This window comes from Odontesthes bonariensis, chromosome 17 (genome assembly GCF_027942865.1).
Source record: "Odontesthes bonariensis isolate fOdoBon6 chromosome 17, fOdoBon6.hap1, whole genome shotgun sequence".
NCBI lineage: Eukaryota > Metazoa > Chordata > Actinopteri > Atheriniformes > Atherinopsidae > Odontesthes > Odontesthes bonariensis.
The window spans coordinates 30,066,437-30,093,580 of NC_134522.1; the positions used below are offsets into that span (position 1 = coordinate 30,066,437).

At 44.2% G+C, this 27,144-nt stretch overlaps 1 long non-coding RNA gene and 1 other non-coding gene across 2 annotated transcripts; one reads left to right on the forward strand and one right to left on the reverse strand.

Moving 5' to 3' along the window:
* Positions 1 to 8,633: 8,633 nt before the first annotated feature.
* trnat-agu (transfer RNA threonine (anticodon AGU)) lies at positions 8,634 to 8,707 on the reverse strand. The gene has a single exon. It is a non-coding gene; the product is annotated as a tRNA-Thr (tRNA).
* Positions 8,708 to 21,714: 13,007 nt separating this feature from the next.
* LOC142366766 (uncharacterized) lies at positions 21,715 to 22,581 on the forward strand. Its single transcript, XR_012766870.1, has 3 exons — positions 21,715 to 21,795; positions 22,103 to 22,312; positions 22,442 to 22,581. It is a non-coding gene; the product is annotated as an uncharacterized LOC142366766 (long non-coding RNA).
* Positions 22,582 to 27,144: the final 4,563 nt, after the last annotated feature.

Genomic DNA, 27,144 nt, shown 5'->3' on the forward strand with positions numbered 1-27,144 from the left:
TCAGGTTTACACAGCTATACAAGCACAGTCTTGCTTGGTTGTGGTGGTGTTCATCTTTACAAATCTACACAAAACCTGAAGTGATAATGATCACTAATGAAGGCTTACAACTGACCTGAGACCATACCTTTTGTACTCATTGAAATGAGAGCCCGAGTGTAAAAATCTATGTGGATTGTTGATATTGGATTATTGAATAAGTGTTGTTCAATATTTACATAGTAAATTCTACATGTTGTAATGTCATCTCTGTGCGTTTTCATTTTAATTTCAAGTCAGGAAAAACCCAAAGCTAATGTAACGATGACAATGACACCAAGGCTGTTTTTGAATTAATCATTTATTATTACATATTCAAAAGACACATCTCATTACAACAATGAACAATACAACCTCTACACTGGTAGAGATTTGCACAAACAAACAATAAAGATCAGTTCAGGTTTTGTATAGATCTTTACAAATCTACACAAAACCTGAAGTGATAATGATCACTAATGAAGGCTTACAACTGACCTGAGACCATACCTTTTGTACTCATTGAAATGAGAGCCCGAGTGTAAAAATCTATGTGGATTGTTGATATTGGATTATTGAATAAGTGTTGTTCAATATTTACTTAGTAAATTCTACATGTTGTAATATCATCTCTGTGCGTTTTCATTTTAATTTCAAGTCAGGAAAAACCCAAAGCTAATGTAACGATGACAATGACACCAAGACTGTTTTTGAATTAATCATTTATTATTACATATTCAAAAGACACATCTCATTACAACAATGAACAATACAACCTCTACACTGGTAGAGATTTGCACAAACAAACAATAAAGATCAGTTCAGGTTTTGTATAGATTTTTAAAAATGAACAATAACTGATTGGAAGAACTGATGGTTTGAACTGACTGAAAGAACTAATCATTTTAACTGATTGAACTGATTGAAAGTGCTCCCAATTCATTGCTGAGTTGCCCATGCCTTCACTAACGGCCCATTCTGATAGTTGACCAGGAAGCAGGCCACACTGAACAATTCGTCAATGTTCCCACATATAGACAGTGGCATCTCCTTGTCGAAGAGTTTGTTCTCTTTCACTCTCCTTATGCACCTCTCCATGTGCACTCTCAGCCGTGCAATTGACTGCGCCTGTCTGACATCCTCTCGACTCATTTGTTGTTTGTTGCTGAGAAAGGCAGGCCGGTACACCTTACAAGGAGCAAGGTTGTCCACAACAAACCCTTTGTCCACCATGATGGCCATACCTGGCTTCAGCAGCTTTACAATCCCGGACTGCTTAAAGATCTGGGATCACTCATAGAGTCTGCATACGGTCCAGACACAAAGGTGACAGCACCGTGGGGTGCCATGCCAACCAAGGCCTTGAATGTAGTGTGAGATTTGTATGTGGAAAAAACCTCACTCTGAAGGAGCAGAGAGGATGGCGTCTGACAAAATATCTCCGTACAATCAAGGACCACCTGTGTGTCAGAAAAAGCTGCAAACTCAACTGGCAGGTGAGCTCTCACTGTCGCTGGAGGAATCCAAAGGCGCTGGCTTCCTAACAGGCAGTACAGGAAATGAGTCCATGTGGAGATGATTCGACTTGCAGCAGTGCGGTGAATGCTGAACCTCTCTGCAAGATCCCTGGGAGGAAAACCCACTGACAGGTACATCAGGAAAAGAAGAAACTCGTCAATGGGTCTCAGTTTCTGTTGAGATATATAAACAAAAGGCCTCTGTTTAGTTACCTTGACATTGACATTATTATTACAAAGCATGAATCAGAAAAATTTTGTCTTGTTTTTGTGTGTTTTTGTTTTGTTTGTTTGTTTGTTTTCAGTAACGTTTTACATTATACATTGCTGTTTGGTGTGTAATTTGTTTTTTTTATGTGAAAGCAATAAAAAATATATTAACAAAAAAGGCCTACACCTTTTAATATCACATCACGTTACGTCATCACTCACCGTTGCTGGGTTATGGACTGTGCTGGTGCTGGCAGAGGCTGTCTTGGCGCTAGTTATGCGCACCATATTGTGGGTCACGGCGGGTTCGATTAATGTCCAGAATGCCATGAAACTCCTGTAGGACACAAACCTGGTATAAAACCGCACGTCATCATCTGATGCAGACAGACGCTCGATGCCAAAATGCTGACGAAGTTTGAGGACTTTTAATTGCTGCTGGAACTCCCTAACCTGACGACGTAGAGCTTCGTTCTCGTCGGCTAAATTACTCGCCCTCGCTCCTGTTTGAGGGACTACACAGTAATCGTGATCTGGAGCCATTTCGGTCTCCATCTCCGAGTCCGAGTCTGACTCTGGGGCAGGACTCTCGGCCTGCGGACGCCGTTCCCAGACACTTGGTCTGGGCACAGGTAGTTCGTACCCATTCCAAGAAAAGTAAACCGGTACGGATCCCTTCTTCAACCTCCTCAGTCCCCCGGCAGTCTCGTTGAAATCAGCCTGCTTAAAGATGCCTCTCCTGGTGGCAAGTCCAGAAATGTTTTACAAGAACAATGGGTGACACGCAACATTTGGTATCTATTGGCAAATTATTCTGTTAAATCTGTCACCGATGCTTCTTGTGTGACGCTGTACCTGCCTGAAGTTGCCCCTGAGATGACAACGTCTCCATTCCATGATATGAATTGTACTTATCACCTGTGTTTGACACATTGTTGGCTGATGAGAGGAAGTTATTTTAAGGGCGTGGATGGCAAATATCATAGTAAGGGAGACCATTATCCTTGGAGTACTGAATGTCCGCCACTCACCAGTCGCATTATTCCACCACCGCCACATTTTAAGTTATCTAGAGCACGAAATACTTATATAGTTTGCCATGAATCCCAACCTGAACCTGCAAATGAATTCAACAGACATGCCCTGGGCAGTGTCCCCCCAGACATGTGTAATGTTAATGTTAAAAAGGCTCATCTACCTGACATAATCCTTATTATTTTGGTCAGTAGTTCTTCATTAGCTAATTTAGCTGTCAGTCATTGTCACAGTCAAACAATCCCGCTGGACTCCTAGCTGTCTGTCCCCGCCCACTGCTGCTCCCGTTTCTCATGAGGATCGCGGATCACAGACTGCCTTTCACAGACATTTGGAGTGCTGAAAGTTTATCAAAGTGCTGCCTGTGCGTACATGAAAACTGTGAGTAAAGAGCTCAGGACATTTGTGTGCAATGTTACTGTAGTTTGTCATGTAAATCGCGGGATTTGTTGTTATGTTCAGGGCTCTCAAGTCTCACGCATTGAGCGTGAGACACACGCATTTCAACAAGTTCACACGCTCACACGCCACACATGCCATTTCTCATGCTGAGAAATGATCAACTTCGTCGCACAGAAATTCTAATGGCCGATACTATAAACGAGCCAATGGCAGGTTACTGTGCGCTCGAACAGCTCAGAACTATAGCTCTGGTACAGCCGTCTTGATTTAGCAACCCATCGGCAAATCACAAAATAGAATTTCTCAGCCAATCAGAAAAGAGAATTTCTTGTTGCCGGGTGAGGTCTGAAATAGCTTTCAGCTGCAAGCACCCGTGCTTGCAGCTGAAGCTCGTTGTAGACGTTGTAGACGAGCTGGAGGTGGAAGATAACCGTCAGGATCATCAGCAGGTCATATCTTCATTTATTTGAATCTTTTATTAGTTACTATAGTTTTCCTACTCCTTGTAAAAGATTAAAGTGTTCATTGGAGTAGTAGACCTAAATATTCAGCACACACCCTTTGACATGAGCAACTTAATGAAAAATGAAAAATATGTAGGAGTGTAATTAGGCTTCCATGGTTCATTTCTTTCAAAGGTGACTGGTATGAGCAGATTCCCAAGGCTATCTACAATTGCCAAACTGGTATTAGTTCTGCCACACTGAAATGCTGATGCAGAGAGGGTTTTTTCCATGGTGGGGCTCAATAAAACCAAGACCAGGAACACGTTGTTTCTGAATGGAACTCTGTCATCCATCATGACTGGGGAAATGGCTGTGCTTTAAATGGGAGCCCCCAATATCAGTCATCAAGCATCAAAATCTGCCATAAACACTTACAACAAGACATACATTTTTTTTTTTTTTTTTTAAGACTTTGCATAGGCCTACCTAAAACAATTTATTTTCAAATATAGCAGAATTTAGTGTAGAAGTGAAGATTTGTGATTTTGGTATAAATAAAACAATTTCTTTGTTCTTTAAGTAGCTAGTTTATGGCGATGGGATACTGCAAGGGACCACCCCCCCCCCCCCCCAAAAAAAAAAAACGAAAGAAACCCCGCCGTGCACACGGCCCGGCCCCTGCCCCGCCCGAATCTCACTCCAAGCAAACTTGAAAACTTGAGAGCCCTGTTAATGACCACGTTTTTGCTAGCTTAATTGTTCTGCTAGTTCTCATGTCGTTTATTGTTATGCTAATGAGTGCTACGTCAAGGTGTGAATGAGACTGGTATTGTATGTCAGTGTCGGTCTTATTGAGTGAAACTTTGTTAGTTCATTTATGACGTTTTTTTTGGAGCTTGTCACTCATTCTTAATATTGTGTGAGAGTTGTAGGCTTATACTTTCTATTTGCATCAATATGCAAAGTTAATTTAATATTAAGGAAATTAAGGTTTCTTATTTGTACATTGCTCTAATTTAAATGTGCATATGGGTGAAGTTGTAATTATTGTGCATATTCAGAAGTTATTATCTGATAATCAGCAATGTTTATTATTTTCATTTCAGAACCACACACATTAATGCACTTTAAATATTCTGTTGGTGACATTGTGTGGATTTTGTAGATGGTGACGAAGCTTCTACATAAACATTCTCAAAGTCAACTTCAACTGTGTCTGTCTTTTGCTGGACATCACGGAGCGTGTTTGAATCCTTTATTAACCACTAACAATGGGTGAGGGCTACATTAGCCAACCGTGCAGACGGGTGAGAGCTTCCAAGAGCTAACCGTATTTTTCAGTTACCGTCCCTGTCACATGGGGAAGGAGTAGTACTCAGAATTCAGTAGCTTTTCATTGTATTTTCATTGTATTGCCTATTTGAATTAGTTCTAGAATGCGCTCCTGAGGGTGGCAGCACGTTGGAGTAGCTCTGTACCTCACATTGAGATTTATTCTTTTTTCTAAATTTCATTCCTATTTTTTCTTGGAAGAAATTGCATTTTTTGGACAACTGTTCCTTCCTGCCTTGGATGCTGTGCAGCTGGATTGATTTTCCCAATACTTTTGTATATTTTGCTGTTTTGTTATGATGCATAACCATAGCAACAAGGTGGTTTACAACAGGGAGCAGCTGATTAACATTGGAAAAGCAGAAATAATTCGACAACTGAAGCCAGAAATCCCACTGGAATTGAAAAGGAGGTGTCGTGGATGCAGAGCAGGAGCAAAGAGGAGAGAAAGAAAGAAGAAGTTCAAACCATCTCTGCCATCCGTCATCATGGGCAATGTAAGATCGTTAGCTAACAAGTTGGATGAACTTCTAGCATTGACAAGGACTCAGCAAGAATATCGGGAATGTAGCATTATGTGTTTTACTGAGACATGGCTACAGGATCATATCCCCGACTCCAGCGTCTCTCTGCCGGGCTTCCTGACTGTACGAGCAGATCGAGATTTAAAGGGTAGCAGGAAAAGGGAAGGGGGTGGATTGGCAGTGCTTGTCAACAACAGATGGTGTCACCCAGGACATGTTACTGTGAAGAGTCGTCTCTGCAGTCCTGACATTGAACTATTGCCAGTAGGTTTTCGTCCAAATTATTTGCCAAGAGAGTTCACCAGTGTTGTTTTGGTGGATGTTTACATTCCACCCTCAGCTGTTGCCGACACTGCATGTGATGTCATCAGTTCCGTTGTTGCTCAGATACAGACACAACACCCCAATTCTTTTGTGGCAATATCTGGTGATTTTAATCATGCCTCACTCTCTGCTACACTGCTAACTTTTCAACAGTTTGTCAGCTGCTCTACCAGAGAAAACAAGACATTGGATTTGTTTTACACAAATGTCAAGGATTCATACATTTCCAAATCAAGACCTCCCCTGGGTAAATCAGGTCACAACCTTGTTTTTCTCTGTTCAGCATATAAACCCCTTGTCCAGAGACTACCTGTCACAAAAAGGACTGTTAGAAAGTGGTCACATGAAGCTGAAGAAGCCTTACAGGGTTGTTTTGATGCAACCGATTGGATTTCTCTTTGTAATCCACATGGAGAGGACATTAATGCCATGACTGAGTGTGTGACTGACTATATAAACTTCTGTGTGGACAACACCATCCCCACCAGAACAGTGAGATGCTTCCCTAATAACAAACCCTGGATCACCAGTGAGCTAAAGGAACTATTGAACAAGAAAAAAAGAGCCTTTAGGGAGCGAGACAGGTTCAGTTCAGGAACAAGCTCACCATCCTCCCCTCCTGTTCCCAGCCAAAGAGACATCCCACCCTCCTCTGACCCACAGCTTTCCTGTAACATCTCCACCTCCACCTCAGTCATGGATTCTTCTGCTTCCACTAGTTTGTCTTCAACCCAATCAGGAGATGCTGCTGTCCCCTTTGCCTCCCCCTCCCACTTTTCTGTTTCTAGAAGTCAGGTGAAGAGGCAGTTGGAGAGACTGAACCGGAACAAGGCTGCAGGTCCAGATGCTGTCAGCCCCCGAGTCCTGAAGGCCTGTGCAGAGCGACTCTGTGGGATTCTGCAACACCTTTTCAACCTTAGCTTGACCCAAGAGAAGGTACCACTGTTGTGGAAGACATCCTGTCTGGTTCCGGTACCAAAGAAAACTCACCCTTCAGACATCAATGACTACAGACCTGTTGCCCTGACATCCCACATCATGAAGGTCCTGGAGAGACTCCTGTTGACCCACCTGTGTAAGCAAACCAGCACATATCAGGACCCCCTGCAGTTTGCTTATCGCCATGGAGTTGGAGTTGAAGATGCTATCATACACCTGCTTCAACAAACCCACTGTCATCTGGACAGAGCAGGCAGCACTGTGAGGATCATGTTCTTTGATTTCTCCAGTGCATTTAACACAATCCAGCCTGATCTGCTTCGTCTGAAACTCCAGAACACTCAGGTGGAGGCCTCAACAATCACCTGGATTAATGACTACCTGACAAACAGTCCACAGTTTGTCAGACTGAAGAATTGTGTGTCTAACCAGGTGATGAGCAGCACAGGAGCACCACAGGGGACTGTACTCTCACCATTCCTTTTCACTCTGTACACTTCAGACTTCCAGTACAAGTCAGACTCCTGTCATCTACAGAAATATTCAGATGACTCTGCAGTTGTCGGGTGTATCAGAGATGGACAAGAAGCTGAGTACAGAGAGCTGGTGGACCGCTTTGTGGCATGGTGTGGGAACAATCATCTCATCTTGAATGTTAACAAAACAAAGGAGATGATTGTAGATTTCAGGAGAAACAGGGTCAGATCAAACCCTGTTTCCATCATGGGAGAAGAAGTGGAGGTGGTTGAGGAATATAAATACCTTGGTGTTCATGTGGACAACAGACTGGACTGGAGACACAACAGTGAAGTCATCTACAAGAAAGGACAGAGCAGACTGTACTTCTTGAGGAAGCTTAGGTCCTTCAAGGTTAGCAACAATATGTTACAGATATTCTACAAGTCTGTTGTTGAGAGCGTCATTTCCTCTTGCGTCATCTGTTGGGGCAGCAGCATCAGAACCAGGGACCTAAAAAGACTCAACAACCTGATAAAGAAGGCTGGTTCTGTTCTGGGGACGACTGTGGAACCTCTGGAGACAATAATGCAAAGAAGGATTTTGCATAAAATCAAGAGAATTATGGACAACCCTGAACATCCTCTCCATGAGACTGTTATCGGAAAACAGAGTCTCTTCAGTCAAAGGCTTCTTCAGTTTGGATGCAAAACAGACCGCTACAGGAAATCTTTCCTGCCCACAGCCATCAGCATCTATAATAACTCCTTGATTTAATTGAGCTACATCAACATTTAATTTCCCTCTGGGATAAATAAAGTATTTTTGAATTTGAATTGAATTGAATTGATTCTCCCTCCATGTCTCATTGGATTTTTAATGACACTTTGCATTCCACTTGCCCTGTCGCTGACATGTTTTGGCTGTGTGGCCGTCACAGTAAGCTACATGCCAGTTTGCCTGCCAATTGGACTAGTAGGTGTGCCCATGTGATGTTGGTATATAATGTCCGTACTGCTGTTGACCCTTTTGTTCCTCAAGCCACCCGCTCAGTACGCAAACGCTCTATTCCTGGCAGTTTTGATGAACGTGTCTATGTTGATGCAGTTGGAGTCCCCAGAGGTGTCCCTGACGAATACAAAGCCAGAAATCAGATAGCTGCTGGTTTGAGTCCATTTTCTTATGGCCTACTATTAACAAAAATGTGGACTGGATCAATTATCTTTTTTATAACCAACAGCGTTTTATTAATTACACTCATGATGCCATTGAAGGACTAGCTGAACAGCTAGGCCCCACACTTTGAGAAGCACTGATTAAAACCATGAGATGAAGTGCCTCCAAGTACAGACTATTTTGGAAGTCCAGCACTCCTGAAGCACTGCTGTAAACAGTCATGGCACCATGTTGACGTACATAATAACACCTTAAGGCACTGCTGGGATTTGAACCCAGGATCTCCTGTTTACTAGACAGGCACTTTGACCAACTAAGCCACGGCACCACATGGTTCATAAATCTGATGAAAGAATAAAGAGCACGAACTGGATCCACCTCAGGACGTGGTTTTTGTGATTTATTCCCAAAATTCATGTGATCTCTGCATAAATCAGGGCTTGATGTTATTCAAATTATCTTCATATGTGAAAACATTGGATTAAGTCCGAGTTCAATCTTCTGTACCTCAAGAATAGTTAAAGCCATGAGATGAAGTGCCTCCAAGTACAGACTCTTTTGGAAGTCCAGCACTACGAAGCACTGCTGTAAACAGTTAGGGCACCATGTTGATGTTCAAGCTAACGTTCAAGCTTAGCTTAGCTGTGTCTCAAATCATGTCTGACCGTCATCATATCACCACTTTCACTGTCTTGGAAAATCAATATCAATCAGTCAACTAAAGAAACACAAGTAGTTAATATGAAATTAAATGAAAAAGAACATGGAATTCATTAAAACTAATTGATACCTTATTACATCTCGGTCCAACATTTCACAAAGACCCAACCTACACCCACCCAGGACCAGACTCATGCTGCTCCACATTTGTAAAATTTCCCAAATACATCCTTCAGACTACGCTACGACTGATATGTGCCAAGGAAGAATAACATAGGCATGATTTTCCCTATTTCAACCACGTAACGTACTTTAGCCAATGCTGCATAGGTCTACCAAAGAGTGAAGTGAGGAGGTTGTATTCGCAGGCATTGGGTGCGTCGCCTGTTCAGCGAATGGATCGTGTGTGACGCATAGCGCGCGATTTGGAAGTTAAGATGCTGCGGCCCTACTCGTCATATTTATCAGCAGATAGTAGCCCACACATTTTGCCACTCGAAGCGTAGTAGGCTATATGAACCACTACACACTGATGGGTTGCCGTCATCGTGGTCATGGACATGAGGAAATTCTTACAGAATCAGAAGCAACAAGGAGAACTGAGCATGAAGTGGAGGGAGGTGAGAGATTTGTTTTCTGTTGTGTCGACGCCCACCCCTACCTATAGGCCACTCCAATTTCTTACACCAAATAAACAGTGTCTGGTTCCATAGCACATGAAAAACGTGAGACAATATCCTATTCTGCCTATTATAGCCTATTTACTTAACTACATTAGGCATTAATAATGGGTAAACTGTGGGTAGGCTAGTTTAAAAGGCTACTCAATCAGGGGAATAACTTATCAGAGACCATATAAGGAACTCTTAATTTAAGATTTTGACTTTTTATTTAGCAATATTCCCTCTTGTAGAAGTATTAATTGACTGTGCCACAGTGAGATTAAAACATGTTCAGTTCCTGGACTGAAATATTGTTCATTATTTTGTATCTGTTGATCTGTTGAAAGTTGTAACACTGTGCATACTGTGTTTTTTAGTAATATTGCCTCTTGTAAAAGGCTTACTTGATTATGTTTGATGAGCTACAGAAGGAGGAATTGAAAAGCTAAATGGCTGAACTCAGGTCTTTTTATTTGCTGAGATAGCCTGTAGCTCTGTTGAACCTGTTGAGGTTCGTGCACATTTGAATAAATGTTCTTATACTTCCAGTACAGGCTCATTTTCTGTATACAGTAAGGCAGTGTTGGTGGAGGGGTTCTGGAACCCCGGTTCAAAGAAGAGCTTTGGGATGTCCTTCAAGAAGCATGGAGAACTGTTCCGGAAGACTCCTTAAAGAAAGGACAGAAAGCTCGTCTCAGAGGGTTCAGGCTGTGTTGGAGAATAAAGGAGCTCAGACCAAACGTCCACATTCAGTCTTGTTGGAATTATACAAATATATTATCTTCTCTGCTGTATTTCCATTCATGCTTGCATGTGTTACAATAAATTGCTCCATCTTTTTTCCCATTTTCCTAGCAAAACATAAAGGAATGAGTTGAGTTTAAAGACTTTAGACCACTTTTAGAGGACTTTATAAAAGCACATACTTTATGCTTTACTGAAGAAAGGGATGATGTGTATTAGTTCAAGGTGCTCTGTTTTTAGTCTGACCCACAACTGGTCACCACAGGACGATCATCTTCAACATCAGTGCTCAGTGACAGCTGCAGAAGTATGTGTAGAAACCTGATCTGTATTTAGTCCAGTCCAGCTCTCTGAGCCGACAACAAAACTCCCTCTGAGTGCTGCCCACAGAGGGAGTGGGACAGCTTCCTGAATCTGTAAACTTCCTCTTTCCGTGTTGAGCTGCAGAGGCCTGGGGATGATTCTGCACAAGCTGGACATCCTCTGAGTGAGGAGTCCCAGCAGCAGCAGAGACCTCTGACTGCTCCTCTAACAACAGCAGATTTCCCAGAATCTCTTCATCTATTATGTCACCCCACAGAAGTGCAGGAGAGGATATTCTGCTTTGACTCGTTTTGCTTGTTGTTTTTTAGCGTTTGTCTAAATGACTTTTTAAGTACGTGTTGTTTTTCAGGCGCTTTGTCTTTCAGGCTTTTAGAAACTACAGTGATGTCATGTTTCCACTGTGATGTCATGCAAAACTGTGAAGTCATAATCAGTAATGACATCACTTCTTGTGATTTCAGAAGCAGTGGTGCTCTGTTCTCAGTCAGCAGTCATCACGTGTGCTGTTTTTCTGTCTTTTTCAGCTTTCTGATCTGAACTGTAAATAATATGCAACACATGTTCATAGAGCCCAGGCAATGGTGGCAAACATGGGTTGTATGAATGCTGTATGAGAAAACAGAAGCAGTGATCCTTTATATATATGTGATTAAAATGGGACAACAGGAACTGAACCTGAATGCATCACTGTCCAGGTCAGTAATAATGTATTTATTGTATGTTACGGTGCTCACAGCTGCTTTCTTCACGCCTCACCTGGAAGTATCTTTGAAGCTGTTTTGTATGTTGTCTACACTGACTGTGAAGCAAAAGTAACACAACAGCCACATCTGCAGCTTGTTCTCAGTGTTTACAGCACAATCATTCAGCTGCTTTCATGCATCAACATAATACAGTAATAACAGTGTAGTCATGCTGGTTTCTATAAAGAGCTGCTTACAAGCAAAATGGGATTATTTCTACGTGTCAGCATACAGTGTATAACATGGATTCCAGTAAGAATCTGACTTTGAAAGACAGAATCAACGTGTAAATGATAAAGTGTCTTCCTGTGGATGTTCTCAGATATGTACAGTATGAACACTGTGATCCTTCCCCACATGTCCCAGTATGTCTGATTGTGTTCCAAGTGAGGGTCAGACTGGAGAAAGTGTCATGAAGCTGCCACCCTTAAAGAATCAATAAAAGCTCTGAATACCAAAGCATCTCAGTGTCATTCCAGTGTCATCTCTCTAAGTAATGATGGAAGAAGCAGAAGCTTCAGCTGCTCCTCCTAATGCTGCGTGTACACCAAGAGCGACCTACGCTACCTGAGCGCCGGAAATCATTATTTCTCTATGGAGGGTGAGCTACCTGGGCTACCAGAGCGGATTCTCCAGTGGCGAAGAGAACTGCACTACCAGAGCGGATTCAAGCGATTAAACTCAAGTTAACATTATGGTAATGAGCTATGACGTGTTTCGGCGAAAACTAATGAGAATCCACAGATTGTAGGGGTCCGACAATCCGCGAGGTTCGCGGAAACAGACGTGTAAACTTTAGTTCCTATCCAAACAATAGTCATTTAATCCTGAGACTGTTGCAATTGGCGTGTCGAGTGCTTCAATACAATAGTGTAGTAACCCCACGCATACCTTTCTCACTGCAATTAAGTTTTATTTCGGATTTTATTTCGAATTTAGTTTCTTTTTCACAGCTGCCTCTGCTATTCCTGCTCTTCTCAGGTGTACCTAATGTAGTTTTACATAATTTGTAACGTGATATATATCTTGTATAACAAATTGTAAATAACAACACGTTTATTCGTGTCCCTGCCCTCACTTTCCTCATGTTTTTTTTCCGCGGGGGTGCTGCACAGCCACAGGGCCTTTAAAAATTGAAGATTCTAAATGTGACGTCACGAGCTACCAAAGCTACCAAAGCTACCAAAGCAAATTCTCAAGCGAAGCTTCTCCAGCGACCTCCGTTACCAGGTAGCGGAGGTCGCTCTTGGTGTACACGCAGCATAAGCTCTACTCTGATATTCATATTGGGATTGTTCTTTTTCCAACAGTTGGTGGGTTCCTCATAACTTTCCTTACTGCCAAAAGTAATGGGACACGTGTAGAAACCCTCGGGCAAATCAATGTCTGTCATGTCACACCACTGAAGTGGAGGAGATGATTTCTTGTTTTGACTCATTTTGTTTGTTGTTTGTTTGTTGTTTTAAGAACTTAAAATCAAAATGGCTTTCTAAGATAGTAAGTAAGCGTTGTTTCTAAGTGCTTGTTAAAATGATTATTTAAGATAGTAATTAAGTGTTTTTTAGGCGATGTGAAAACCGTTTGCTGTGACTTTCAAATATGCTTCAAAAACTGGACGTGTTTCTTCAGATAAACTCCTGACCAACTGTGAAAAAGCAGTGAAAATGTCTGGCCTGTATAAACTTTGTGATGTCAAACAAGATCAGAGATGACATCAATTGTGATGTCACTACAGTGATGACATCACAGCTTTGTGAAGGCTTCTGTTCTGTTTCGTCTGGTCTGTGGTTCCAACCACAGATTCTGGATGGAAGTGAAGTCCGGATTCCAGAATGTTGATTTGTGTTCTCTGTTAATCTCTGGACGACTTCAGCTGATTACTTCCTGTCACTGTCACGTTGGAAGGTCCACTTCTGCCAGTTTTTCAGCAGCCAGCATCATGTTTTCCACCAGCAGTGTTTTCCAAGACAGAATAATGTCAGTTTGTTTTCAAATGTTGCCAAAATAAACTATTGTAGTGCTCTCAACACTGACGGCATAATTCACTTTCTTATATGTGTTCTGTTATCTGTTATGTTGTTGGTTCATCGTCTTTAATGTTATGATGCATTTAATAGTTGCGGTCTCTTTAAGAGATCCGGTGACGTTTCATGATAACAGCTGTTCTGTTGATGCGCGAGCTGTCAGTTGGAACTGTCAGTTTTTGTCAGTTGGAACTGTCAGTTTTTGTCAGTTGGAACTGTGAGTTTTTGTCAGTTAATAAACGTGACTCACAGAGTCTTAATGTGAGAAGTTTTCGGCTCATCTTTTCGCCTAAAGGCAACTTTCACACTGGTGACCCCGACGTTTGTTTACTGGACGTATCCAGATCGCCATGACCGCAAACGCTGTGTCTCTCAAGCTCCCCGAATTCTGGGAATTGTCTTCTTCTGCCTGGTTCGCTCAGACTGAGGCACAGTTTGCCTTGCGTCAGATAACGGCCGACGAAACGAAATACTACTATGTGGTATCTGCTCTCGGAAGTTCTACGGCATCGAGAGTAGTGAGCCTTCTTAAACGTCCTCCTCTGACGAGAAACTATGAAACTCTGAAAGAATACTTACTGAAAACATTCGAACTATCTGACACAGAGAGGGCTAGCAGGCTTTTCTCTCTTCAAGGGCTCGGTGACAGCAAGCCCTCAGAGCTAATGGACCGAATGCTCGATCTGCTCGGTGACAACAAGCCAGATTTCCTTTTCCTCCACCTTTTCCTGCGCCAACTGCCTGCTCATGTGAGAGCTGCTTTGGCCAACACTGCCAGCACTGATTGTAGAGAACTGGCTGCTGAGGCTGACAAGTGTTTCCTGGCTAGTCAACAGCCCTGCGCAGCTGCCCTTCTTCCTGCTGGTGCTGTTGCTGTATCAGAAATATCCGATGATCACATGCTCATCGCAGCAGCAGCCCCGCGTCGGCAGCAGCCCCGCGTCGGCAGCAGCCCCGCGTCGGCAGCAGCCCCGCGTCGGCAGCAGTCTTCAGGTGTGTGCTACTACCATGCCAGGTTTGGCCCCAAGGCCAAACGATGCCGCTCTCCATGCAGCTTCAGTGGAGCGGGAAACGCCAAGGCTGGCGCTCACTAGTGGCCGTGAGCGTCGGCCATGCCGGCGGGCTGCTCTTCATCCACGACTCCATCTCCGGCCGGCGATTCCTCTGCGACACAGGGGCACAGCGGAGTCTACTTCCTGCTTCACAGGTGGACGTGGTGGCTGACACCCACGGCCCCCCCATGGAAGCCGCCAATGGAAGCCCTATCCGTACATACGGCACAAGGCATGTTGAACTGTGTTTTGACGGCCAATGCTTCGGCTGGGACTTTGTGACTGCCAAAGTCGCTGTTCCCCTCTTAGGATCAGATTTTTTGTGTGCATTTGGACTGTTAGTGGACATTAAAAATCAGCACTTGATCGACGCCGTCACTTTCTGTTCTTATGCCTGGGCGCTCAGCGACTCTGGTGCAGAACACCTCTCCAGCCTGCTCTCTGTCACGGACAGTTTCCAACGGCTGCTCGCCAAGTTTCCAGCACTCACCCAGCCCACTTTCTCCTCTTCTACAGCCAAGCACGGTGTAGAGCACCACATCGACACCACTGGCCCACCTGTGTATGCCCGCGCTCGACGCCTCGAGCCGAACAAGCTTGCCGTAGCCAAGACAGAGTTCGAGTCCATGGAGCGCCTGGGGATTGTTCGACGCTCCAACAGTCCTTGGGCCTCTCCCCAACACCTCGTCCCCAAACCAGGGGGGGGCTGGCGTCCTTGCGGGGACTACCGACGGCTCAACGACGCGACAACGCCTGACCGCTACCCAGTGCCGCACATCCAGGATTTTTCAGCGCACCTGGCTGGTAAGGTCATGTTTTCGAAGGTGGACCTGATCAGAGGATGCCATCAAGTGCCCTCACAACATTCCAAAAACAGCTGTAATCACACCGTTTGGTTTGTTTGAGTTCCTGCGCACACCATTTGGGCTCAAAAATGCTGCTCAAACATTCCAGCGGCTCATGGACTCTGTGTTACGGGATCTGCCTTTTCTGTTTGTGTACCTTGACGACATCCTCGTGGCCAGTTCATCACCTCCAGAGCACCTTTCGCACCTTCGCACTCTGTTCGAGCGACTTACCGAGCACGGGCTCATCATCAATCCAGCCAAGTGCGAGTTCGGTCGGTCCACCATAGACTTTCTGGGGCACAGAGTCACGAAGGACGGGGTTGTTCCCCTTCCATCAAAAGTGGAGGTCATCACCACTTTTCCACGCCCAGTCACTGTCAGAGCCTTACAGGAGTTCCTTGGCATGGTTAACTTTTACCACCGTTTTCTCCCCAGGGCTGCCCAAACCATGCATCCCCTGTACGAGGCTCTGAAAGGTGCCAAGCCTAAGCACACTGTGGACTGGAACCCGGAAAGAGACAAGGCTTTTGTGGACGCTAAGACAGCCCTGGCTAAGGCTGCCATGTTGGCCCATCCCGCCTCCTCTGCCCCAATCGCACTTACCACAGACGCCTCGGACTACGCGGTCGGTGCGGTTTACGAGCAGTGGGTGGGTAATGCTTGGCAGCCTCTCGCCTTTTTCAGCAGGCAGTTACGTCCCAGTGAACGGAAGTATAGCACTTTCGACTGGGAGCTACTTGGAGTGTACCTCGCCATCCGACACTTTCGTTCACTGCTGGAAGGACGCCAGTTCACCGTTTTTGTGGACCACAAGCCTCTGACCTTCGCCATGTCCAAAGTCACTCAGCCATGGTCCGGCAGGCAACAGCGGCAGCTGACTTACATCTCAGAGTTCACGACGGACATTGCACACCTTTCTGGGAAGCACAACCAGGTTGCAGACTGCCTCTCCCGTGCTGTTGCGGGGGCGGTCCACCTCGATTTGGACTACGGCAGCATGGCAACGGAGCAGGCCACAGACCCGGACGTGCAGGCTTGCCGTTCATCCGCTACTGGGCTGCAGCTTCAGGATGTGGTATTCGACGACGCTGGCACCACTCTGCTTTGCGACATCTCTATGGGCTCCCCTAGGCCTGTTGTGCCTGCGAAGTGGAGGCGGCCTGTTTTCGACGCCATCCATAGCCTCTCACACCCCGGAACCAAGGCCTCACAACAGCTGGTGGCAGCAAAGTTTGTGTGGCACGGACTTAAAAAGGACGTGAGGGACTGGGCGAACACCTGTGTAGAGTGCCAACGTGCCAAAGTACACCGCCACACCAAAGCGCCACTGGAACAATTTCAAGTGCCTGAACGACGTTTCGACCACGTCAACATCGACCTAGTTGGCCCACTTCCACCCTCGCAGGGTTACACACATGTACTCACTATGGTTGACAGGACCACACGGAGGCTGTTCCACTGTCATCCATAACATCAGTGGACGTGGCACGGGCATTTATTGGCACTTGGGTGTCCCGTTTTGGCGCCCCTTCAGACATCTCCTCAGACCGTGGCGCACAGTTTACTTCCGAGCTTTGGAACGCTGTCGCAGGGAGCTTGGGAGTTAAACTCCACCGCACCACGGCCTACCACCCCCAGAGCAATGGCCTCTGTGAACGATTTCACAGGTCCATGAAAGCCTCCCTGCGTGCCAGCCTGAAGGACAGTTCCTGGGCTGACAAGCTCCCATGGGTCATGCTGGGCATCAGGACAGCGCTGAAGGAAGACCTCCAGGTCTCCTCCGCAGAGCTGGTCTACGGTCAGCCACTGCGGGTCCCCGGGGATTTTGTCCCCAGCACCACGACCCCTTGGTCAGCCACACTCCAGCGCTCCAGCTTGTTAGACAATGCCAAGCTGTTTGCTCCACTTGCTACCTCCTGCCATGGTCTACCAAACTCTCACGTCCCCAGTGGCCTACAGTCTGCTGGGTATGTTTTCATTCGTGTGGATGGGCACCGCGGACCTCTCCGTCCGCCTTACGAGGGCCCTTTCAGTGTTGTGGAAACTGGGGACAAGCACTTTGTGGTGGACATTGGGGGCAAACCGGAGTGTATTTCTGTGGACCGCCTTAAACCAGCTCACCTTAATCTGGCCAGGCCAGTTGAGTTGGCGCAGCCCCCAAAACGGGGACGGCCTCTGACTAGGCCTCCTTTCCGTTCCTCCTGCCCCTCGACCATGCCGCAGGGGAGCCCCACAGACAGCCACTGAGGTGGCGGTTCCGCACTCTCAAATTCGGCGGAGCCGCACTGGACGTTTGATTCGCCCCCCACGCCGTTGATATTTTTTTTATCAGGTTTTCTGTTAGAGTGAATTCTGGGGGGGCATGTGTAGTGCTCTCAACACTGACGGCATAATTCACTTTCTTATATGTGTTCTGTTATCTGTTATGTTGTTGGTTCATCGTCTTTAATGTTATGATGCATTTAATAGTTGCGGTCTCTTTAAGAGATCCGGTGACGTTTCATGATAACAGCTGTTCTGTTGATGCGCGAGCTGTCAGTTGGAACTGTCAGTTTTTATCAGTTGGAACTGTCAGTTTTTGTCAGTTGGAACTGTGAGTTTTTGTCAGTTAATAAACGCGACTCACAGAGTCTTAATGTGAGAAGTTTTCGGCTCATCTTTTCGCCTAAAGGCAACTTCCACACTATTACAATTACAACAAATGTCATCTCAGGGCACTTCAGTAATAAAGTCCAATTCAGGCCAATTGGAATTCATTCAATTCAGAATGAATCCAATTCATCCATACAGAGCAATTCAAAAACTATTTCCTCGCTAAGGAAACCAACAGATGGCACAGAACTTGCACTATTTCTAATTAGATAGAACTTTTTAATAGTTCTAAGATCATATCTTTCTGGCTTTATTTGCATTTTACAAAGAGTCCCGAGTAATTATGAAAGTGGGGTTTTAATTTGAAGAAAAAGGCTCAAAATAAAGTGATTTTTAGGAGTATGCAAGGATTCATTTCCATCTAATGAACAGGTCAGTTATATTAAACAGTGGGCCGTGTGAGCAGCAATCAGGGGAGTAAGGAGTTCACAGATCATAGACAGAGGCAACTGTCCAACTATTCAAAGCTTTTAAAATGAGTAATAAAATCTGACAGGTAACCAGGGAAGGAAGTTCTTTAATCCTGGAAATATTCTCCAGGTGATAGTCGGCTGACTTCCTAACTGACCTGATCTGGCTGCTGAAGTTCAGCTCTGAGTCCATAATAATACCCAGATTCCTGCTTGGTTTGTGGTTTTTAACATCACAGCCTGAAGCTGTGCTCAGATTTTTAACAGCTGACAATGACCTCTGTTTTATCTTTGTTTAGCTGCAGGAAGTTCTGGATCATCCGGTTGGTTATTTGTTGGAGGCTCTTTGCTGGGCCAGTTATTCCTCTGTGCCAGCAGCTGAGCACCAGTTCTGCCAAAACTAACAGGAAACATCATCCTGCACCGCTGGATTATCAACAAGTAATACTGACCAAGTCAGGAGATTAAAAAGGATGCAGAGGATAGTCAACCATCTCCTAAACACGGGACTTGGGTTTGACACCAGTCTTTGAACTGCTGTGAGACCGTTGTTTCCTTCATTCGTTTTTCACCTTTTTTTCCAAAACTACTTGGTCGAAAGGTGTAAAACATGAAAAGTACTGGGTTAAAGTTAGAAAAACATCATGTAGGAAATAAAATACACTTTTGGGGGAAAAACTTGGCCAACAAGACCAGGAGCTTCTGACCTGTCTCATACATTTCAGTAAGACCTCGGGAAATTGTACCAAAAAGGGCAAAACATGTCTCCTTTAAAGGACCAATAAGAGCTACATCTCAGACTCTACAGGCCTCAGTTAACTTGTTAAATGTGTGAGTGGGTCGGTGTGAAAACTCAACATCTAGGATGTTATTTCCAGCTTCTACGTTTAACTGAAATAGAAAATCTGAGAATTACGACAATTTGGGTAGAGCTATTTTACGACAGTAAAATATTTGGCAGTGACTAAGTGCCTTTAGCACAGACAGGAGGGTGGAGGCGAGGAGACAATGAGGCTGATACCAGACCTACCAGATGAGCCTCCAGCGTCCACCTGTCCTGATAGTTCCTCACAAGCAGCTGTCTGTTGTCAGCACGTAAAGCTTTGATTGGTCTGGGCTGGTCTGTGGCATTATTTATAAACCTTCACCGTTGCTGTTTCCTCTCATAGCTTGTTTTCAGCATGACAGCTGCTGGGTTCTTCCTGAGGTATAAGCACAAGCTGCCTTTTACAGTTTTTGTTTGATTGATTGGAAACATTAGTTCATATTGCATTCTTACTCTTTGCTGTACATAATTTCAGGGTTTCCCTTAGTGATGGCAAAATGAGGCTTTGTGAACCAATGAGGCTTTCCAGCCCAAAGGTTCGCCAAAAGGTTCATTACCCGAAGCCTCATTGAAATGGTCTCTCTAGTGACACCTGCTGTGCAAAACGAATATATGACAGACTAAATTAACCCTGAGTTAGGCCCAATCCCAATTCACCCCTTGGCCCTACCCCTTACCCCTTCCCCTCCGTTTTGCGCGTTCACGTGTAGGGGTAGTGTTGTCCCAATACTCTTCCAAAGCCCTTCCCCTTAACCCTACCCCTCCGTTGTAGCCCTTGAAACGGAGGGCTTCGGCCAGGCAGACTCCGTTTGAAGGGGTATGATCAGGGCTGGACTGGCTATCTGGCCGTTCGGGCATATCCCGAACGGCCCTCCTGCGATTTGGGCCCTCTGGGCCCTCCGAGGGCCGTAAATAAAATATACATATATATATTATATTTTTTTTTGACTGCGACGGTAAAAAAAAAACAATGACACGTCGGGGCCCATTGGATGTTTCTCCTGACGCACAGAGCGCTAGTCCAATGAGAATGCCTAACGTTGTTAAAGGCCCGCCCTCCCTACAGGCCCACTTGACCCAAGTCATCATCATCATTATAACCCCAAGTTTAGCTGACTTCACTTGGATATATTCGGCTAAAGCTCTGGTGGAAAGAGGACGCGAAATGGAGAAACAAAAGAGTGACCATGACAAACGTAAAGAAAAGAGAAAACAAAAACCAAGAGACGACGCAGTAATGCGCTAAAATCACCGATATGTTTTTTAAAAGCACAAGCTCGAGCTCAGGTTCGGTTAGTGGGCCGTGGGAGATGCGGAACCTGGCTGCTCGACCTCAGGTTGGGGCAGCAGTGGGGCCGCCGCCGGTACATCATCAACGAGCGCACAGGTGGTGGAGAATGAACAGGAGGAGGCGGAGGAGATGGTTCCAGCTGGGGAACCAGAGGAGGAGGAGACGGAGATAGGAGACGTGACCCAGCAGGGAGAGATTGAGGTTAGAATTCATCTCAACACACCCGCTAGCCAATGCAGTGTAGCTATTGGGCGCTTCAGCGTTTCGTTTCCCATTGCCTGAAAGTTTGAAACCGAGACCAAGTTGTCATCCTGACTTCATCAAATCAGTCACAAACATACCCATTTGGTATAATTTTTTGGTTTTGCTGTAGTGTTAAAAATGACGTGTCCGAGAAAAAAAACACACAGACATAAGCACTATCTTAGGCTCTTTTGATCAGTCTGCATTACAGTTCATGCCTGGGGGGCGGGGGTTAACATTCCATTCAGTAAGCTCACTGACAGTATCTGTGGACTGGAGCAATTTTGAGCAATAAATAAAATAATTGAACCCAGGAAATTATTACTACATGTTTAATTTGATTCAGTAAGACTTAGAACATACAATAGTGTGTGTGTGTGGTGCTGGTGCTCCTTTTCTATACAGTGTTGTGTGTGTTGGTGAAATATTGCTTTGCTTATCCCTGGCTTGGGTCTGTGGGACCCATTTTCAGGTTTTGCTGAAGGAAAATGGTATGAATACTTTTTTCACAATGAGATTCACTGGCCAGGGCTCATCATCTGGAAAATAAAGTTAGTTATCCTCCTCTCTCTATCTCTTATCCTCAAAAACAAAGATACTCAGAACTTCACAAACAGGATGAAGGGAACATGAGGGTGCACAGCAGCTTATTTCCCCTCCTTTAGTCCCAGGTCCACTGGGCCAGAATATCTTCTATGTAACAAAAACATGAACACCTTACAAGGATTAAATGGAGGATTAATGATAATTAGACAGAAGTGTGTGTATATATAAATATACATATATGCGCGCTGGGCCCTCAGTGATCAAAAAGTGCCCGGGCCCTTTTCAGATGCCAGTCCAGCCCTGGGTATGATATATTTCCCAGAGTACAACGCGACTACCGGGAGATCGTGAGTCTTTTTAAAAATGGCAGAAGCAAGAGCACCACACAAATGTAAGTTCTTCTATCTTTTTGCCATAATTTAACTGTTTTAACCGTTTTAGGTTGTGATAACTGGTGTATTGTGTGAGTTTAACATGGTGGCAATGTGTAGTTGTTTTCTACTGCACATGGGAAAAGTCGCTATTTTACATGGAGTAATCGGTCAATGAATGTGAAGGTGCTGCAAAAGAGTTGTCGTTTTTTAAATTGTAACGCGAGTAATACAAGCAATGTAGTTGGTTAACCATAGAGAAGTTCCTTTTGAGCGTCATTTCGCTACCTATCATCACAAGTATTCAAATACGTGACTGATTCACAGGGACTCAAGCACAAACAAAGAGCCTGATCAGGTTTAGCGCCGAAAACAAAGATCTGTTTCTAAAGTCATCCCCATCCCCAAAAAGAAGTAGGAAGTCCATTCCCATAATGGATTACCTGATACAGGAGAGCCTGAAGGAGCAGAAGCGCCACGAGCAGAAAACGGAGCGCTTTTTAGCTCTGTTTGAGCGCATGATAGACAAACTTTACGGTGAGTTGATGCGCCATGCACCTATTGTACACACAGCCACCACTACCGCATTCTGAAACACCTTTTTTTAATTTTTTACAATGGATGAAAGTGCATGCTATAATGTCATGTCGTGTCTTGTTCCCCCAGAACATCACTGAGCCCATGCAGCACCTCCGCTGTTCCTGCTCTGGTCATCTCGTTCTTGATGATTGCACTGTTGCCCGTTTATATTCATATTGTTTATATTCATACTGTTTATTGTCCATATTTGCACCACACACTTTACAGCAGACACTTTGAGCTGTTATTTCTGAAAACAAGCTGCCTTACCAGTCTGTAATTTGAACCTAATAAAAGAAATTAAGGACAAAAGGTTTGTGAGCATGATTATCACATCAACATCATATTAACGACTGGAACGGATATTGGTATGAAGCAGGCCTGGAATTTCGTCATTTTAGGGGCAAGGCCACTTGGCCTTTTGTGTTGTCAATTTTTTAAGGGCACAAAGGCCAAAAGCCAGGGCACCAAGGCCATAAATTAAAACAATGATTTAACTTATGATATGAAGTGACTACGATTGTATATGCATTTACAATACTTTTATATATACACTTATTAAGCATTCAATGGACCAATTTGCAATTAAACTTATGTGCATACAAAACTTATTCAAACATTTCATTACTCCTCAACCCTTGCATACTATTCAGGGTCACATTCTTTGTACATAAAAAAATAACTTTAAAACTGATTTATATTCATGTGAACCCTGAATCTACAAAAATGGAAATATTTAACAACTTTCTAACCATGTTTTAGTGCAGATAATGCAGAAAATTAAACACAAAACTATGTGCAGAGACTAATTATGGAATTATGGATACTGTGAAATGCTTAAACATCGTCCGAGCTCTCTGAACTGTCTTCGGATCCATCTAAATCAGTTCCATTTTTTCATTTTCTCACAAAGTGTGGCCAGCGTGTGCGCAAGCTGTCACCATGCCAGATTCAATATATTCAAAATATCATCCTCCTCCCCTCCTTTGGCAGGCATATCTTTTCTCTTCACGGCCGGCTGTCCCAACCATCGCCACATTTTGTTAGTGTTTGCGTCTGTATTTGTACCAATAACATGCTGTCAAATAATGCTCCCCCTTCTCAATGCAATCATTCACAATGATGGAGCAGAGTCACCTAAATAAAGACAGAAGTGTCCCAAATACAAAAATCAAATGGTGAATGACACCCCATTTGTGCATAAGCTAACTGCTTGTTAATACGATAGGCCTAAGTGTTTTATTACTTTGCATGTCTTCCAAAAGAGAAAATAATCAGACGCAGGGTCGCAAAACATTATGGGCGTGAAAACGAAACTTAGAAAATCGGCTCGGCGCATGCACAAAGTAGTAATTCTCGACAAGTAGGAGAAATCTATCGTCTATCGTATCAGAGAGTCTCTATTATGAGTATCTGTAAAAGGGCTGTGATCGTATTTCCAAACCAGAGTGACCCACTCCCCTAGTACGGCAGCCTCGGCGGTTTCTATGCGTTCCCATAGAAACTGCGCTCGCGCGTCCCGCGAAATAGATGGTAAAGTTCCTAACTTATCATCGGCCAAGCCGGCTAGTGAGTTTTTTTTAATACACGCCAAAAATAACTTTCACCCGCATTTGGCGGGTGTTAATTTAGAGCCCTGGATAAACGAGAAGCAAACAAACCTAGTCTGCACAGAGGTCTTTGACAGCTAACAACACAGCGCTAACTGCCTAGTTGTTAGCTAACTGCAACGTAACTTATCCAAGTAGTAACAAAAACACTTCAAAATATTATAATTATGTATTACCATACGAGCAAGAAATAGTAATGTTATCCATAAAATTACACTTAAAGGACAAGACCGGTTTTTTGACATTGGGCCCTTGATTTCACATTATAACATGATGTTCTACTCACCCCTGCTTGTTGTTGGTAATTTGGAGCTGTTCCGAAGATATTCGCGAGGCGTCTGGCTGCTCTCTTGAGATATTCGGCCATGAAACGGTTTCCTATGGGCAAGCTTATACAGGCACAAACTATGCTGTTTATAATTTATTAATTACTGTACACTAGCACTGATAACGTGGAGGTGCGTCGCTTACTTAAAAAAATCCGGGTTACTAATTTTGAATTTTAGCCGAATGAATAAATAGGCAGCAGGTCTGTGGGCTGTCTGTGGCAGTAGCACGACGAGGACGTCAGTAACACCCACTTTACGACGAAAAAAACAAAATTACAATAACCCGGATTTTTTTTAAGTAAGCGACGCACCTCCACGTTATCAGTGCTAGTGTAAAGTAATTAATAAATTATAAACAGCATAGTTTGTGCCTGTATAAGCTTGCCCATAGGAAACCGTTTCATGGCCGAATATCTCAAGAGAGCAGCCAGACGCCTCTCGAATATCTTCGGAACAGCTCCAAATGTTCAACAACAAGCAGGGGTGAGTAGAACATCATGTTATAATGTGAAATCAAGGGCCCAATGTCAAAAAACCGGTCTTATCCTTTAAAGCTGGACAAATGAAAAACTTAACGGCAAACAGGATCATCACAAAACCTTACCTCACCTCCTCAGCCTTTTCTTGAGCGGAGAATCAGCTGGCTACGCATGACATGGCCCTCGTGGCCCTCGTGAAATTCCTGCCTTGGTATGAAGAGATATATTATACAAGGGTTAAGAAAAAAATTGGGGTACATGTTGTGGTCCAATGGGCAATAATTTGTAGGACGACCCGTCTGCAGGAAAGAAAAACATGGAAAGATCAGGCTTTCATCCTCCCAAACCAACACATTGATAGCACACACAATGCAGTGCATTTATTTATGTCATCAAATCTGAACCTGGTACAAAGAAAACTGCTTCAAAAACGCGTGAGCTGCATGTTTATTCCAAACGGAACGAGGCGAGTAACAAAGGCTAAACGTTAGCTCATGCTTTCAGCTAGGTTAGCCAGGTAGGATACTACTCCAGTCAATAAATCAGCAAATCCAACGAGACAAGCAAATTGTTTCTATATTACACGATATCACAAATGTACAGTTAGAAGCACTTTCAAACACACACACACATTATCATATTCACACGCCGGCTCTGGAAGCTACCAGCTGCTCACTCACACACGTTATTTGCATTAACTTCTTATTCTACATACCGTAACAAGATCCAGCAATGCTCCCACATGTCGAAGACGCGTTCACCTGATGGCACTCCGTCGATTCGACGCAGATATTTCTAAAAATATCCGAATAGCCCAGGACAGCGCAAACACCACAGCACCGGTCATGTTTGTTTACTTCTGGCTAAAGCTGTCGCTTTTGGTTACGTAACAACTGACGGCGCGGACTTATTACGTTCGTGAGTGTGAAGTGCTGTCCCAATTCGAAGGGGTGACATTCTTAGCCCTTCGCCTACCCCTACGTTTGAAGGGGCGAGGGGTAGGCGAAGTGGTAGAAAATAGAATTGGGATTGGGCCTTAGAGCATCATGCAATATAAAATAAACAATTGTTGTCACTGTGTCTCAATGAAAATAAATGTGTGAAAACTGCATATATGGAAGTATTATTGAGTGCTATGGTGTTGATCACTCAAATGAAATATATCAATGATGTACACTGACTACAGTGCTTATGGAACTGGGAGTATGAAAGTGCTTATGGGACCGGGAGTCAGGAATAAACTGTAACAGAGCAGTATGGGCAACAAGACAAATATAAGTTATTGTTTTTTATTTTAAAAAATGTGTGTCAATAACGTTGCGGTTTAATATGCCCAGAAGAAAAAAGAGCGACAACAACTACCGATACCTATGTTCTTCTCTCGAAAAAACACACTGCACCGCGGGCTTTAGAAGAAAAAAAACGCTGAGTCAGGAATGCAGCGGCTCAGTCAGAAGAGCAGTGAAATACACGCGAGTCACTATTTGTCCTACTGTAGCCTACTTTGTATTTTGTTTTCATAATCATTTTTCATTTTCTCCCGTTCTAATCCAATGACTCGGGTCGCGGTGGGGCGGTGCTGATCTCCGCAATTTGAAGCCTTCAGTTCGTATTGATGATTCAAATTATTATGTTACAGTAGGCCTACAGTAGTTATTTGTAAAAAAAAATAAAGGTTACTACTTCACGGATTTCGCCTATCACGGGTTCTTTTTGGAACGTAACCCCTGCGAAAAACGAGGGTTCATATCCTATATAACTATTCTAACACTATTCTAACCTAATTACGATATATTCTAAATGCAGTATAATAGATGATATAATAACTGAACTTAACCACTAACTCTGATACAACCAACGCACACACCAATACCAAACGCCAACTCAAAACCCTCGAAGTGCTGCAAGGTTCAAACCCTTTTTATGCGATAGTGATGCCCAAAATGAATCAGTGACATGTACGCTGAATCCGAGGCCTCGTTTGTCATCAGTCACGTGATTTTTATGGAAACGATACAAGCCTCGAACCAACGCTTTATCTGGCTCGCCCCTTTTTGCTCGACACATGCTCCGAGGCCTCGCTTCAAACGCCACATCACTAGTTTCCCTCTTTGCCTTGTTGACTGCTGCTACATGGGGTTTTCTCACTAAAGGTGTGCTATCATCTGTTGTGGTAAAACATTACATGCTTGTTTGAATTAGCTTCTGCTAAACTTGTTCTCATGCACCCAGGTTCAAAATCAGTAGGCCAGAGCAGCAGCGGCACAAGAGCTGCAGGTAATTACCAGGGAGCAGCCGCTGGCCGCCCGGTGACTGTGCCCTACAGTGATTATGGGACGACACCTGTGCTGGTCTCTGGTCAAAGTCAACCT